The following is a 15,778-nucleotide window of genomic DNA, read 5'->3' on the forward strand; positions in this document are numbered from 1 at the left end:
GCGTGCACATGCATGTCGGGAAAGGTATTAGAGGCTGAGGAAACTGTTTGGAGGTACATGAGAACTGAGCTGTCTGTGTGTTTGAGGTAAATGTTGTGGCTACAGGGGGCGTTCTTGACTGAGTGAATGCTGAAACTGTGTGTGTGTGTGTGTGTGTGTGTGTGTGTGTGTGTGTGTGTGTCTTGTCTGGAGTATGTAGGAAGGTATTAGGGCTACAGCTGGGTCCTGGATGTATCTGGTTAAGGGTTTTGGGGTTGGAGAGGGAGGTGATATACTTGAGGATGTGGTAGAAGCTGTGTGTGTGTGTGTGTGTGTGTGTTTGTGTGTGTGTGTGTGCATGCGCATACTGGAGTGCTTAGAGATGCATTAGCGGCTCTGGTTAAGTGCCAGGGCTGCAGACGTGCTTGAAAAGGTGGACTGTTGGGGGCTCCACTGTTTCCAAAGGAGTTGGGATAGTACCTCTGGAAACATTACTGGGACATCAATAGGCTTGGGAGTTATTGGGGCTGAAGGGAAGCTGGGGAGAGTGTGGCAGGAGCTGCTACACCCGGGTGGGGAGGACGACTGTGTCTGCGGAGGTACTGAACACCGTCAGTACCTCTGTGATGTGGGAAGGTAAGAATGGCTTACTGATTACAGAGATGCTGAGGGCTATAAAGTACAAGTGTGCGAGGATACTTAGGGCTGGAACTGGGTTCCTGGTGTTTGGGGAGGTGTTGCAGCCATGCAGTAAGTGTGTGGTGGTCTCTGGGGGTGCGCTAGGGCTGTGTGTATTCGAGGCAGTTGGATTATCAGGGAGGGGCTCATATCTAGAGTGAATGGGCGTCTGTGAAGTGTTGTGGCTGTGTGCTTATTAACAGTTAGCAGTTGTGCCTGGAGGTGTCAGAGCTGCGTGTATGCAGGACAACTGTATATTTAGGGGGTGCTGGCACTGTAGCTGGGTCCTGTGCTCTGAGGTGATGGGGCCGCAAGGTAAGGGTGGACACCCCTCTGGGGACATGAAGAACAGAGTGCTGGCCTTTGCTCGGGGGCTGACAGCGGCTGTCCGCTAGCACTCCTCTGCTGTGGGGTGCCTTGCAAGGACAGGTGGTCCATCTGTCTCTGCCTATGCCCAGGCCTGAGGAGCAGAGCTGCCTCTTCACTCCTTGGAGGGGCGGCAACGGCTCCCAGCCCACCCATCTGCTTTCACAAGGTCCAGGCAGGAGCCACAAAGCCGCCTGGAGGCCATCACTGTGTTTGAAGAGCTGGGCTGGGGGTAGGGGGAACTGCACAGCAAACAGTCCTCATGGAGGCTCCTTTGAAAACCACTGACGCCAGGCGAGAGGAAGGAGGAGGACGGGGCGGGCATGTCTGTCCTTGTGCGTCTGTGTGGGTCAGTGCCCAACTGTGAGTCCTGCACCCTTCTCATGTGCTTGCACTGACGGCCCCTGTTCTGGTAGCAGTCATGCCTTGAAAACAGCCCTACAACCCAGACAACATGCCACAGCCACATACCTGCAGCTACACCCTGATGCTCCCTCTACTCACACACAACCCTCCCGTCTCTACACACCCCACACAGGCCGCTCACCCCCACATCCCGGACCTTCACAGACACACGCCCCATCAGAGCCACCCACTCTGCGAAAATCCAGTACGGCCACGCATGTACCCTAAACACACACCCATCACATCAATGTGCATGTGCAACTCTACCTGACCAGTACCTATCATACACCCACCCACACACTGTCACATCCTTACCCCAGCTCACACACACCAAGACAGGCACACGTGTGTACAAGTCTACACGCACACACACACTCTCAACTCTTCCCCACTACCCACCCCAGTGTCTAGGTTTGCCCCACACCTTCCTAGAAGAGGCCCCCACTGAGGCACTGATGGAGAGGGCCTCCTGCCTCCCCAACACGCCAGCTGGACCCTCTCTGTTCAGGTGTGGCTGACACTGTGTTCATGTGACTCTGTGTGAGACAACATGTCTTAGGACCTCATGACACGGCCTGTGTGTCACCACCTGGCTAGTGGGTAGTTAGGTGGAGACTTGCAGAATGACTGTAAGGGTAGAGAGCTGCATGTCACAAAATGTGTGTGTGTACCTGTGTGTGTGTGTATACACATGTGGGGACAGGTGTGGGTGTAGGGGGTACGTTTTTACAAGGAGGAAGGACCCCCCTCCCATGACTGAGCTCGAGGGGACTTTTTCTGTAAATCTGTGCAGAGCCCCTTGGATAGAACAGTAGGGAGGCAGGGGCTCTGCAAGGCTTCGCTCTCCCTCTTTCTCCCTGACCTCTTTAGCAGCTGGAAACTGAGCCGGGGGTGGAAGGAATGGAGACTTGGCTGGCCTGGGGGTTTGGGGAGGGAAGAGGCAGAAAACACCTTCCAGATTCTCATCAAATCCCTGTTTGTGGTTTGTAGCCTCCAGCCTGTCTCTCTCTCTCCCTCTCTCTCTCCCTCTCTCTCCCTCTCCCTCTCTCTCTTTCTCTCTCTCTCCATCTCTCCCCCTTTATCTCTTCTTGTCTCTCACTCACTGTCTCCTTTTTGTCTCCAAGTCTCTTTCTCTTCAGCTCTTCCATTTTTTTGACTCCTCTCTCTGCCAGTACCTCTGTCTGTCCGTCTCTCCCTGTCCAAGTCCATCTGTCCGTCTCTCTTGGTCTGTCTGTGCGTGGGCTTCTCTGTCCATCTGTTCCATCACCCATCTGTCTGGCTGTCTGTGTTCATCCTTCTAAGGGTGCCCACTCGCTCCCTAAGACACCCCCCCCCAGGTCAGCAGAGACCTCTTGTGGCTCAGGGGGTGGGGAGGGGGTACAGAGCTGCAGCTTCTGGAAGCTTCAGTAGCAGCTGGGCTGAATTGGAAGTTGGGGCCAGCCAGCTGCAGAAACAGCCCCTCCCCTGGGCTCCCAGGCCAAGGACCCCAGAGCAGAAAGAGAGAAAGCAGGGCCTTACTGCAGCTGAGCTCAGGCATGGTAGGGCTGGGAGGGCTACAGGGCCTCACTTTACCTTCACTTCACCATCCCCTCAAAGCCAGGCCCTACAGGAGAGGGCTCCTCAGCGCCCACCTTCCTTCTGTCCTGGCCAATGGGGAGATGCTGGGATTCAGGAGGGGGGGGGGGCAGGGGAGACCAGGCCATAGGGGAAGGAGGGGCTGGGAGCCAGGGCTTCCTGTCAGCTGGGCAGGAGGGAGGGCTCCTTCCCTCCTCCCTTCTAAGCAGTCCCTGGGGATCCCTCCTGCTCTGGTCCCAGTTCCAGGCAGGAGGGGCTGTACAGGCAGTTCTTGCCAGCTCCACAGACCCATTCCCAACCCCCAGCTACCCATAGCAACGTGGCGGATCACACCAGTGTCTCCCCAGCAACAGCAGGTTGGTTCTGGGCATGTAGGACCCTGGCCTAGTCTAGGCATTGGCCATCCTGAAAGCCCCCAGCAGCCCAACCACCATTGCCAGACAGCATATCCCTCCCCACCCATACACACACACACACACACACACACACACACACACACACACACACCCGGTGTCTCTCAGTGCTCGCTGCCCACCCCACCAGCTCCCACCATATGACAAGAACTCTGGGCTCAACAGGAGTCCTGACCCAGAGGCCTGCACCCCCTCTTGCGCTGGTGGCAGGCTCTAGCAGTGTCTCCAGCACACGCACAGCCAGCAGCCTGAGACTGCATCCTTCAGCGCTCCCCCAAGCTGCTCTGTCCCTCCTACTTCCTCTCCAACAGCTCACAGTCCAAACCTCACAATGAATGGGGAAACTGAGCCCCAGGAGGAAGGGACGGGAAGACAGGGTCATCCTCCTGAGACCCCGGGGGCAGGATCAGAAAGGAGGAATGAAGAAAGATGCTGCAGAGGCACAATCTGGCTCCTGCCTGACCGACCTCAAAGTCCATACTGGCTGCACCCTCCACACAGCCCTACCACTGGGCCAGGGCCAGGGCCAGAGCCAGGGGCTGGCTGTCTCCCTCCCAGGCTCTCCTTGCCCCTGGCTGGGCCCCCTCCCTCTCCCCGGCAGAGCAGCCCTCCCTGCCCTCTCCCTCCCAGCTCTGGCTCTCTCATCCTCAGCTCTTGGAAGCCTGACTCACTGTTTCCCCTCCTCTCTCTCCCCCCTCCCTCCCTCTCTCCCGGCAGTGGCGCCTCCCCCTCCCCTGGGGGGGCTCTGGCCACAAGGGTGCCTGGCTGCTTCTCTCCTCAGCCTCCAGCCCCCCTCTGCACCCAGGAGGCCCCCTGCAGCTGTTCCAATTCTCTAGCTACAGTTAGGTGGAGTGCAAGAGCCTGGGTCCTTGCCTGGCCCTGCAGAGAGTATCTAGGAGCCTAGGCGAGTGGCTCCCCTCTCTAAACTTGGAAGCCGCCTGGCCTGTCAAACCGGGGTGTGTGAGGGTCCAAATGGATGCCCCTGCCATCTCTGGGCCCTAATGTTCCCCACTTTTATAATCCAAGTGCCTCCTGGGTTTTATAACCCGTGCCTCTTGACAACCTGTGGGTGCTATACCTGCCTCAGGTCCCACCCCCAGGTCTCAAGAGCTCAGCTGCATTCCCAGACCTTTGGGGAGCACATAGAAGAAATGTCCTGGGGCTGGAGGGCATTAGTCAAGACCCCTGGACTTCGTTTTCTCCCCATTCGCCCTCTTATGGGATTCTTTCTCTGTCTCTCCCACCTGTCCTCCCTCTTTCCAGAGACATCTGCTTATCTTTCCACCCAAAACAACCCTAGCAGTTGATCATGGATGAAAGGCCCCCTGCACCGCCTCTGTCTGCTCCCTGTAGGAGTGAGAGATGCTTAGGCCCCCTAAGTCCTCTGGGCTGCGGAGCCAGCCCCTGTTATCCCATACTTCTTGCCTGTTTTTTCCCTCTCTCTCATCAATGGCTTCAGTCTCCATCTTTCCCTCTGCTCACCAGCGTGTGGCTGTCTGGGTCTCCCTCCCTGCATTCTTCTCCCTGGGGGGGCCCATCTGCTGACGTGAGCAACAGCAGTACCCTTGCTCCCTTTTGCAGTCCCTAGTCCCACCCTATCCTAACTTTGCCCCTCCCCCTTTGATCCCAAGAGATCCTGGGGACCCAGACCCAGAGCTAGGCTCCATCCCATAATAATGAGCCTGCTTGACCTCACCCAGGCAAACCAGAGGGCCTGGGCATCTGGTATGCAGGCATGGCACCCCGTGGTCTTGGGTGGCTGGCACGGAACACAGAGCTCTGTATTTTACAAACCAAAAAAAAAAAAGTTGACTTGGGGGTGGGACAGAGGGGGGACGGAAGTGGGGGAAGGAGATCAGGTTTGCCTGGAGGAAGCCCCTGTCCAATGGGGCACAGAGGCAGAAAGGGGAATGGTTCAAAGTCAGTGCTTCAGGCAGATTCAGGAAAAAGCAAAGTCCCTCTGAGGCTCTACCAGAGCAGCCCCCCACCCAAATGTCTTCTGCCAGGGACAGTCAGCTCCTCAACCCTCCAACATAGCCACCGCGACGATCAGGTACAAACCCCATCCCTTAATCTCCTTTAGAATCCAAGTCCAAGCTCCCCACGGCACCTCCGCTTAGCTCAGCAGGGGGTTCAGAAGCCTCCCTGCCAAGATCTAAACAACTGGAGTGGGGGGGGAGGCAAAGCCCCCCCAGCTCCCAAGCCCCTTCACCAAAGGCTGCATCAAGGGCTGGGGAGCAATGCAGAAAAATCCCGGAACCTCACACACTGAAACAGAAGCTAAGCTTCTGTCCGCAGCACCTGGGGGCCTGGGGGCTCCCTGCCCCCACGACCTTGTTCCAGACCCCCCAGCCCAGCAACCACAATAAACAGCAAACTCTTTTTCTTTATGACACCAAATTTCTCCAAGCCCAACAGCTCCTTCCATCACTACCTCAGCCATAGATCACATTAAAAACTCACAGAGGGCAACTTAAACACATCACATTTGTTTCTCTCTATATTATTTCAAAAGTAACGGCATTAAAAATGGATTTTACTACAGAAAATAAATATCAGCACGTGGGCTGGGAGCCCAGGCCGGAGAAAGAGCCCACCAGGGGACTGTCCCTGAGGGATCAGGGACAACTTAGGCACTGACCAGGGAGATGGCTGAGTGGCCAAACTGCACCCTGGGGAATGGGGCAGTGGTGGGGGGGGCAATGCCTGCCTACCTGGGCATTTGCCCCAAAGCCAGACCAAGAGGGACAAGAGTCACTGGTTTGGACTGGTGCCCATTGCCTCTGGCCCCAGTCTCATGCCCTCACTGGTCTTTGCAACCTCTGAAGGGTGGGAACTCTGAGGCCAGAAGTTCACCAGTCTCTGGGGGTTACTCCAACTATTGACACAGCAGGAGAAAAAAATGAATTCAACTTACTATCCAGTTTGATTTTCCATTACTATAAAAATAAATATACATCTGCTCAAAGGAGGGAGATGGCAAGCTGCATGCACATGCCACCTGGGGGGTCCCCCCACAGCTCACCACCACAGCCCGGCCTGCCCGCTCCCTCATGCTGGGGGGGGCGGCGGTGGACAGACTGGTAATCTTTCACTTACAGCCCCAGCTCACACAGGCACACACACCGGGCCACACGGAACAGGAACAAGCCAACAATAGAAACACCCCAAATGCCCCTGGCAGGACTCTGCCCAGGCCCAGGCACATGCCCCCGCCCTGCCAGCGGCAACAGCAGCAGCGGACAAAATGTGGCCACCCTGACCCGGAGGCAAAGCTTGTCCTCACACCCTGAGCTCAGCCCAGGGAGCTGGGGCCAAGTCCCGCCTGACACCAACTGGTCCGGCGGGAAACGCCTGCCCAGCCAGACAGACACAGGCCCCCCAAGGGTCCCTCCTTGTGCTCAGGGACCAGGCTGGTGCAGCCCAGCCCTGCCTCCCAGGGTGACGCCTGGGCCCAAATTCAGCTGGCCCTGCCAGTCAGGCACTGGTGCAGAACCGAGGGCACCAGGCTTGGCCCCTCCCAGTCCAGCCCCAGGGCCCTCAAGCTGGAAAGGAGGGAGACTCCCCACCCCTCCACATCTGGCCCTGGCCCCCAGGGTCTGCGGTAGAGAATTCCCGCCCCCGCTTCTCTCTCTCCCTCCTCCCGCTCTGTGCCCGCTGCCCGCCTCAGGGACAGCCCCAGCTCCCGCCTCCGGCCAGCAAGGCCCACATCCTTCCTCCCTCGGCCGGCCCCTCTGCCTGGCAGGAGGCTGGGGGGTCAGACTGCTGGGGAACCCTCCCCTCCCAAGCGCCCATCAGTCCTCATCCCCAGCCCCCAAACTCTGGGTTTGCTGTCCCTTTTCCTGTAGAACAGGAAACAAGGTTATTTCCTAGACTCAGAGCCAGCCCCCTGCCCCTCTGGCTCTGCCGGGAGACCCAGACCCAGCAGGGGAAGGCGCCCTTAGTCAGAAAGCAGAGAGATTCAGCAATTTACCCCCAGCTCCTGGCCCAGGGGGCTGACAGCTGTCACTCAGCACCCCACCCCCTGGGGAAGAGGGGGCCGATTCAATCAGAGCCCCAGAGGAAACGCATAGATAGGCGGTTATTTATTTATTTATTTATGCAAAAGTGAGCCGACTTTGTTCGCCAGGTAACCGGGCACGCGGCCCAACCCCTCTGGCCCCGGCCGCCCCCAAATCCCTCCTACGCCCCACACCCCCTCCAGGTCATTAGGTCCCCGCCCCTCAAGTCCCAGAGCACCAGCGGAACCTTGGGATTTGGGGGTTGGAGAGGAGGGGCTCCTCCCTCCGCAGTCTCCCCGTTTCCCAGCGCAGATCCTAAAATCCAGCCTTGTTCTCCGCTCCCACGGTCCCCCTTCATCCCCCCCCAACATTCTCAGCAAGCTGGAGAGCAAATTGCAGTTTTAAATCCAAAGGCGGAGGGAGGGGGAAGGAGGAGGGGGCGCGCGGCAGCGCTGGGCGCGCACCTCGCCCCCGAGCCGGGGGAGCCGCGGGGCGGCCAGGAAACCCGAGAACCCCCCCTCCCTGCCCCCCCCTCCCCGTCCACCTCCCCCTCCCCCTTCCCGGCGCTGCCTGCCAGGCTTCGAGCCGAGCCCAGCCGAGCCGCGGGCCCCGGTGGAAACAAAGACCGATCGCACCGCGGGCACCGCAACCACAGGGTCCCGCGGACCGGACTAGGGGCGCGGGGGCCCCCCCTGGTGCGCTGCACAAAAGAGCCCGGCCGGCCGGTCCCCGGCTGGGGTCTAGGGCTATGGAGGAGGCGCCACTCACCGGAGTGCTGGGCGGCCGGCTCCGTGGGTCCGAGCCAGGCGAGGGGCTTTTGGGGGCGTCTGTCTTCCGGCGGCGGCAGCGACGCGGGCGCACGGCTGCTGGGGAGAGGAGTCGTGGAGGAGCCCTGAGCCGCCCGCCGTCGCTGACAGCATGGCTCGCGCCTCGGCTCACATTCTCCGCCGCTAACTCCGCTGGACACGGCCCCCCGCTCCCGCGGCGCCCCCCCACCTCGATCACTCCTTCGCTCTCCGCGCGCCCCCCTCACTCCTCCCGCCGCGCACACACTCTCCCAGCCCTGGACACCCCCGCCCCACCCCCCCAAATGCAAACCTGGGAGGGAACGCGCCCCGCGTAGTCCTCCTGCTCCTCCTCCTCCGCCCTCCTCCCTCCCGCTCTGTCTGTCTGTCTGCCTGCCTGCCTGCCTGTCTCTATTTCTCGCTCTCTCTGCCTTTCTCTGCTTTCCGAGCTGGGTGGGAAAAGGAAATGAGGACAGAAAGCAGACGCTGGCTTTGGGTGGTGGTAGCTGGATTCCCTCTCCCTCCCTCCTCCCTCCTCCCCTCCCTCCTCCTGCCTTCTGCTCTCTCCGCTGCGCGGGGCTGAGCGCAGCCTGGCGGGTGGCTCGCTCTGCCTGCCCGCCCGCCTGCCTGTCTGTCTGTCTGGTCCGCCTCGCTCGCTCCCTCCCTCCGTCTCTCGCCCTCGCCCTGCCTGCCTGCCTCTCTCCGTCTCCGCCGCCGCCGCCGCTGCCTCTGCGAGCTCGCCTTACCTTCGCAGCTCACCATCCGGAACCCCAGGGGGGAGCGCGCGCGGAGCACGCCGGGACTTGTAGTCCCAGCCCCGGCCGCTCGGCGCACTAGGCGGGCGGGGCGGAGCCGGGAGCTCCGACGGGGCGGACGCGAGTCCTCGAGGACGCGGTATCGGGCCCACCGGCGGGGGCGCGACCTGGGTTACGGAGGGAGCGAACCTTCCCCAAGAGTTAGGGATGCTCCCCACGTTCCTTGGCTCCTGCGCGGGGGCGCTGGCTCGAGCGGAGGTAGCGGGTGGGAGCGAAGGGGCGGGGCCTGAGGCTGGAATGGGAGTGGAATAGCGAAGCTGAGGACCCGCGCGAGCCTGAGGCTTTACCGGGCCCAGTTACTTGTAAGGGGAAAAGGAGAACGGAGAGGACCGGCTCACTCTATTTGAGTTTTCCCCCTTTCGTAAGGATTTCCCTTTGAGTTAAAGCGCCAGGGGCTCTGTGCAGCTGGGGAAACCTCGAAGCCCCAGACATCGTTTCATCCGCCCTCAGCGACCCCCTCCTCTCAGACTCTGACCCGGGATTTCGCCCTCCCAACGCCTAGTTTCCCTAAATGTCCAGCGGCGGCGAGGGTGCATATGTCCTGGATAATGTAGATAGCAGCTCCCTCCCGAATTCCACTGAGCAATCGTGATGTGTCAGGAAGCAGGATTTGGATTCAACAGTTCTGAGCTCCCGCTGCGGCAGGGGGCTGGGCTCAGCACTTTCACCTACCTCCTCTTCAGGTCACATCTGTTCTCCAGTCCCTGGCTCCAGGCCCCCTGCCTGGCCTATCCCACAGATGGGAATGTGCACTGCTGCTGAGGGCTTCCTTACCCGGGGGAGGTGGTGGACAGCGCTGGAAGAACTGACGCAGCCCCACGTACTGGGCACCGCAGGGCCCCGGAACTCTGCAACAATCCTAGAAGGTTGTACTGCTCTCCTTCCTGTTTTACAGATAAGGATGCTGAGGCCGAGGTTGCCCAACTAGGCAGTGGTGGAGCTCTGCCTGATTTGAGCCAGTGTCCGGCTAACTCCAAAGTCGATGTACTTAACCCCTGGGCTGTGGCAGGAAACTGGGGTCCCCCATCTCCTTTTGTGTGTCTTCTCCCGTGCCCCTTCCCAATTCTGGGCTTGCCGGTCCTATGTTAGTCCCTACCTCGTTGGTGTATGTGCTGGCTAAGTCCATCTCGCTGGTGTCTGGAGTTCCTCCGGCAATACCTTTGTCCTTAGCCCATCTGTTTCCGGCTCCTCCTTTGTCCCTGTGAGGTGATGGCCAGTGTGTGATAAAGGCAGGTTGATGACATTTTGCCACCGGCAGCTCCTTGTCACTGTCTTCCCCACACCTCCCCAAAACCTCCTACAGGACAGTCTGGAATCCCTGGAGGACAAAAAGGGTAGGGGGCTCTCTATTGACTTTTTTTGGGGGGGCAGGTACATCTGTAATAGGAGAGGTGAGGTGCTCTAAACAGTACACTTATTCAGCTGGCATCGTGGCTGGCACAGGCAGCTGGGGGAGCCTCCATCTGGGGTCAGTTTCTCCGTGCAAATAAGAGACCTTTGGTTTAAAGATTTATTCATTGAATGGGAAATATTAGAAAGTCAGATATTAATAAATAGCAATGGTTAAAGTTTTTAGAGGCCCTTTGTAGCTCCAAAGCCAAGCCTGAAGTTAGCATAAAGACAGGAAGCTTTGGCATCTTGCCCTAGCTGCCCCCTGCCACCAGGACAGACTTTAGCGTTGCAGAGGGTGGGAGGAGCACCCAGCACGCAATGTTAAAGAAAGTGTTCCCTTTCTTTAACATTTTTCCAAATTCTTACCCGTGAAGCTCCATCTGAACCAAGTTTTGGGTGGATGGGTTAAACTTGGTAACTGCAGGTTTTGGGGTACAGGATGCCCAGATAAGTTGGGACAAAGAGGAGTTTGGGGAAAGTGTGGAGGGAGGGAGGCTAAGTGATGAGGCTCAGAGCCAAGGGTGGCAGAGATCGTGGCTCTGGGAGTGAGAGAGGAATTGAAGCCAGGTGGAATTTTCTGAGCAGGTTGCTTCAGCTGTCCCCTCCCCAGAAAGAGTGGGTGCGATTGGCCCCAAGATGCTGATTACCACTGGGAGCTAAGCACTGTAACGGCTCCCTGTCATTTGGGGGTTAGTCTTTCTCATGGACCCTTCCCAAACTGCTATGGAGGGGGGGCGGTCCCCTCAAAGCGCAAGGTAAATCTTCCTATGGGCTGCTGCTGCCACCTAGTGTCCAATCTGCATGCCTGCTCCAGCAGTAGTAGGCTAAAGGCGATTTGAGGGAGGGGACCCAGGTTGTCCCAGAGCCTGTGTTATCTCTTTCTGAGCTCAACTTGCTCTAACCACTTCTGTTTCAGGGTAAATAAAAAGTGATATAACCAGACCCTGGAAAGTTTCGTTGAAACTTTAGACAGAGTTGTGGAGCCTCAGCTTTTGGAGGCCATGTGCACTGGGAACCAGACATACGTGATTCCAATCCCGCTTTTTGTTGTGTGGCTTTATCCTGAGTCTCATTTTTCCCATGAGTAAAAATAGAGGTAGAACTTTTGAGATTAATTGAGCACAGGGATGTGAAAACACGTTGAAAACTGGCAAAGGGATGAGGAGAGATTATCAAGTCATAATAATAATGATGATGATAATGGATGGGTCACAGCAGCCTGGAGCCAGGCCCCTGGAATTCATGGAAAGATTAGGACAAAGTGACTCTTGGGTAGGCACAAGTGTCCCTCCCTGAATGTAGAATACAGAGGTTCGGAGGCTGGCCCCACACTCAGGGCCGCCCCAGCGATACGTGGCTTGCTATTGAGTGGCTCAGCCCAGTCCACAGCAGGGAAGACTGGAGCCTAGGGAGTGTGCGGGCCTTTCCTAAGCCACTGAGCTGCAGATCCAAGAACAAGAGGCCCATTGGACTAGAGCCATTACAGCCCTGGTTTTCCCCGCCTTTGGATGGGAACAGCTCACAGCTGGGGCCCAAGAGACAAGGAATCAGGAAGCTCCTCTCCTTGCAGTACAGTGGAGCCTCAAGTCCCCAGGCCCCATGAGCCCTCCTCCTGGGCCGGCCTCTCTCCCCTCCCCTGCCCAAGTCCTCCCACATTCCTCCAGGCAACAGGAAACCCAGCTGCAGCCCAGACTTCAAACAGCTCCTCCCCCTGGGGCAGGAGGTGTGGGAGGAGAGGCCAGAGGGCAGAGGGCAGAGGTCAGCTTTGTTCCTACCAGAGGTGGTGAGGGACCTGGGCGAGACAGAGGGGGGTAGGGTAGAGTCCTTGCCAGCCATACTGCATGTGTGTGAATTCCTGTGTCCATCACAGTGTGCATGGCCGTGGCCGTCCGCCTGTATCTGGGGATAAGTGTGTCTCCTTGGCTTGCTTTCCATTCCTGAACCTGAGTTAGAGGTCTGCCTGAATGTGAGTCCGCTCTTGTCTGTCTCTTGATGCTCGGCCTGGGTCCTCACTGACGTATGTGTAGGTGTCGTCAGACATACTGATTTGCCTGGTTCACAGGCCTGGTCAAAGCTCTGTGTTCTCTGAGTGTGACCTGGTGTGGCTCTCCAAGTCCAAGAGGGTGTCCTCTCTCGCCTCTTCTTACCTTTCCTTCGTGTTAGTTACCAGAAGGTTCCTTCTGAAAAGTGCCTCTGACCTTGTCACTCCCTTGTTCAAAACCTACAGTGGCTTCCAGGTGCCCAAGGCTTAGCGTGGCAGCGAAGTGCATGGCTAACCAGGCCCCTTCCTCCCTCGCTAGCTTTATTCTCAGCCACTGCCCCCTTCAGGTTTTTGTTTTTGCTTTTATCCTGGGGACTGAACCCAGAGCCTTCACACTGAGTACATCCCCAGCCCTTTCTTATTTTACTTTGGTCTTGCGAAGTTGCTAAATTGCCCAGGCTAGGCTCGAACTACCAACCCTCCTGCTTCAAACTCCCAGAGTGCTGGCATCACAGGCGTGCACAACCATGCCTGAGCCTCTCCTCAACAGTTTTTAAATTTTTAATTTTTACTAATACATTACATGTTTGCAGTACATAATATCGACATTCACTGTGGGGAGTTGGCCCATGTACATAACACATCTTAATTCTTTTTATATCCCCTTCCTTGTCCCCTCACATTTTATAATCCAACCATATGTACCTAACTGTAACTCTCTGTGGTCCCATTTCCTGCCTCTGAGCTCACTTAATTCTGTCTAGTCTAGAATAGTCTCTCTCTCTCCCCCTCTCAGTACTGGGCATTGAACCCAGGACTTCACACTGAGCTACACCCTCAGCCCTTTTCATTTTTAAATTTTGACACAAGATCTCACCACTTGGCCCAGGATGCCCTTCAACTTACAATCCTCCTGCGTCAGCCTCCCAGAGCGCTGAGTGCTGGGATTACAACTGTGCACCAGTTCCTTTTTTTTTTTTTTTTTCCTTTTTTACAAAGTGTCACTAAGTTGTCCAGGTTGACTTCAATTTTTTTTTCTCTTTTTACTATTTTTTCTGTTTGTTTCTAGTGAAACAATGTCTCTGAGAAGCTTTCAGCCTTACCCCTGCCAGCCCCTGCTCACCCACACGCCTTGTATTATCATTTTCTGATTGTGTCTGTCTCCGGAACACACATCTCGTTAAACTGTCTGCTCTCCGGGAACAGGAAATGTGCTGTATCTCTCCTCCCGGAATGGGACTTTTCTGAGCAGAACTTGGGCCTCCCGTCCCAGGGGAAAGTTTTCTGCACTTTTGGATGTACTGCCGAGAATGGCCACTAGAGGGAGCATGAACATCACTACAGGACCATCTCGTAGGCAATGTGTGTAATAGAGGATGGGAGGGAGGAAAGAGGGAGGGAGATTTCTATTCTCTACCTGGGAGACAGTTACTGGAGAGACAGAAGACCTGCCCAGCTCAGTCAGGGAGCATGTATCCGGATACACCCCATTTTGGATCCCCACCCCACCCAATTTCTTTCTTCTGACTTTTCCCCACAACTCAGAGGCCACGTACTCCTTCGTTGCCCGCCTTTTACTCCAGCTTCTTACCCTTTAACCTTCTTCATGCCTCATCTGTAGCCTCAGTCCTCTCATACATGATTATTTGCACTTTCCTGATTCAGCCTTGCTCCGCCATCCTCTGGGCCTTTGCGCATGCTGTTCCCTCAGCCAGACATGACCTTGCTCTCGGGTTGCTTCACCAGGCAGGCTTCTTTCATGTACTCCAAGAAACTGCCCTCAGCTCCCAGGCTGATATATCCCTAGTGTTGTCATTGCTTACTATTTTTTTTAGATGGGATCATACTACGTCCTCCATGGTGACTTTGACCTCCATGCTAGCAATCCTCCTGCCTCAGCCTCCCAAGTATGGGAACTAAAGGCATGTGCCACCATGCTAAGCTCCTTGTTTACTTTTTGTCTCCTGGACAGGACTAGCCTATAGAAGATGTCAGTTCATGTGTTTGAAATTAATAAAAGAGCTCTTTTATAAGGATGATACTCATCGTATGGGGCTACCTTGGGCTCCTATTTGCACCATGCCCTCCCTGGGCTTGATTCCAGGTCAGTAGTATACTTTCCCGTGCTGCTTTAATCAAATAAAGGAAAATGACACCGTGGGACACAGGAGTCTTCGTGAGTTCAAATCCTGGCTCTGTGATCCAGCTGTACGACCTTTGGCAAGTGGTCGAGCCTCTCAGAGTCTTCCTTTCCTTTTTTATAAAATGGTGATCATTTCACTTCTGCACTGCCTCATGGTGAGGATCAAATGAGACCATGCATGCGAAACACCCAGCATTAGTCAATTAGATGTCCTCCTCCCCAAGCATGAACTTGGAAATCAAATTGCCCTCTGAGTCCTAAGCCCGTAAAATCCATGCATCAAGAAGGAGAAGAGCCAGGTGGGGGAGTGAATGAGGCGAGAGATGGTTTTGTAAACGACTGAAGAGTTTTGTGAACGGTGCAAACCTGCAAACCGCAATCAAGGTGACCCGCCTGTAATCTCAGGGAGGCAGGGCGAGGATGTGATTGAAATGGAGAAAGCAGAAGCCTAATCAATTGCATTGTGCTCTATCTGAAGGGAACAGGAGGCTACACTGAAAGGGGGTGAAGGGAAACTCATTCAGCTGTTCCAGAGGGGGCTGGGGAGCCGGTGGGCACAGGGAGGCGCCCGTCTCCTGAGCAGCACTGAGGAGCCCGCGGAACTCCATGTGGTTTGTGGCCCTGCTGGGTCTTCACTGAGACCACCGGGGGACCCAGGTAGCAGGTGGAGCCCCAGAAGGCAGACAAGAATGTTCTGCTTCCAGGAAAAGGCTACCACGACGAAGAGCACTCACTGGGGCGCCAGGTTTGGTTTAAGCCCCTGTGCTGCCACGCATGCCCTGTAAACCTTGAAAATGTGGACTTACTTCACTGTGCCTCAGTTTCACTATCAGCAAAACGAACACACAACAGCTTTCCCTTTCACTGGGTTCTGTGTGGATGAAATGGCTCTAGCACTTTGTAAGCAACAGTGACCACCAGCGCTAATGTGTACTGACTGAGCATTCTTTTTTTTTTTTTCCGGTACCAGGAATCGTACTCACAACCTTGCACTTGCCAGGCAGGCGCTGTGCCGCTGAGCTAAATCCCCAGCCCCTTGAGTGAGCATTTTATTGCTACTTCACAGATGAGCACACTGAGGCTTGGAGAGATTGATAACTAACAAAATCACACAGCCGGTGTATGGTGAAAACAGGACCCATGCCAGGCCCTACAAGAGCCACATTCTTCCGTACTAACTCTGTGGCCAGGGTAAAAACTCAGGTCTCTAAAGTACACCTCAGGCTCTTGTGAGTTGGCTGACCA

General features: G+C 56.3%; 1 protein-coding gene across 4 annotated transcripts in view; it reads right to left on the minus strand.

Annotated features, from left to right (window-relative positions):
- Window positions 1–9,002, minus strand: part of Ahdc1 (AT hook, DNA binding motif, containing 1) — a 65,740-nt gene extending 56,738 nt beyond the window's left edge. Inside the window, exons 1-2 of one of the 4 annotated variants that reach the window (XM_005394912.2) lie at window positions 8,949–9,002; window positions 8,186–8,283 (exon numbers count right to left, since the gene is read on the minus strand). The gene's annotated coding sequence lies outside the window, so the exon portion shown is untranslated. Of the gene's footprint in view, window positions 1–8,185; window positions 8,284–8,515; window positions 8,882–8,948 lie in introns of those variants that run through there. The other 3 variants (XM_005394914.2, XM_005394910.2, XM_013519581.1) reach the window with 3 other exon arrangements.
- Between the last annotated feature and the right edge of the window lie 6,776 nt (window positions 9,003–15,778).

This window comes from Chinchilla lanigera, unplaced genomic scaffold (genome assembly GCF_000276665.1).
Source record: "Chinchilla lanigera isolate Chin_1 unplaced genomic scaffold, ChiLan1.0 scaffold00051, whole genome shotgun sequence".
NCBI classification, from domain to species: domain Eukaryota; kingdom Metazoa; phylum Chordata; class Mammalia; order Rodentia; family Chinchillidae; genus Chinchilla; species Chinchilla lanigera.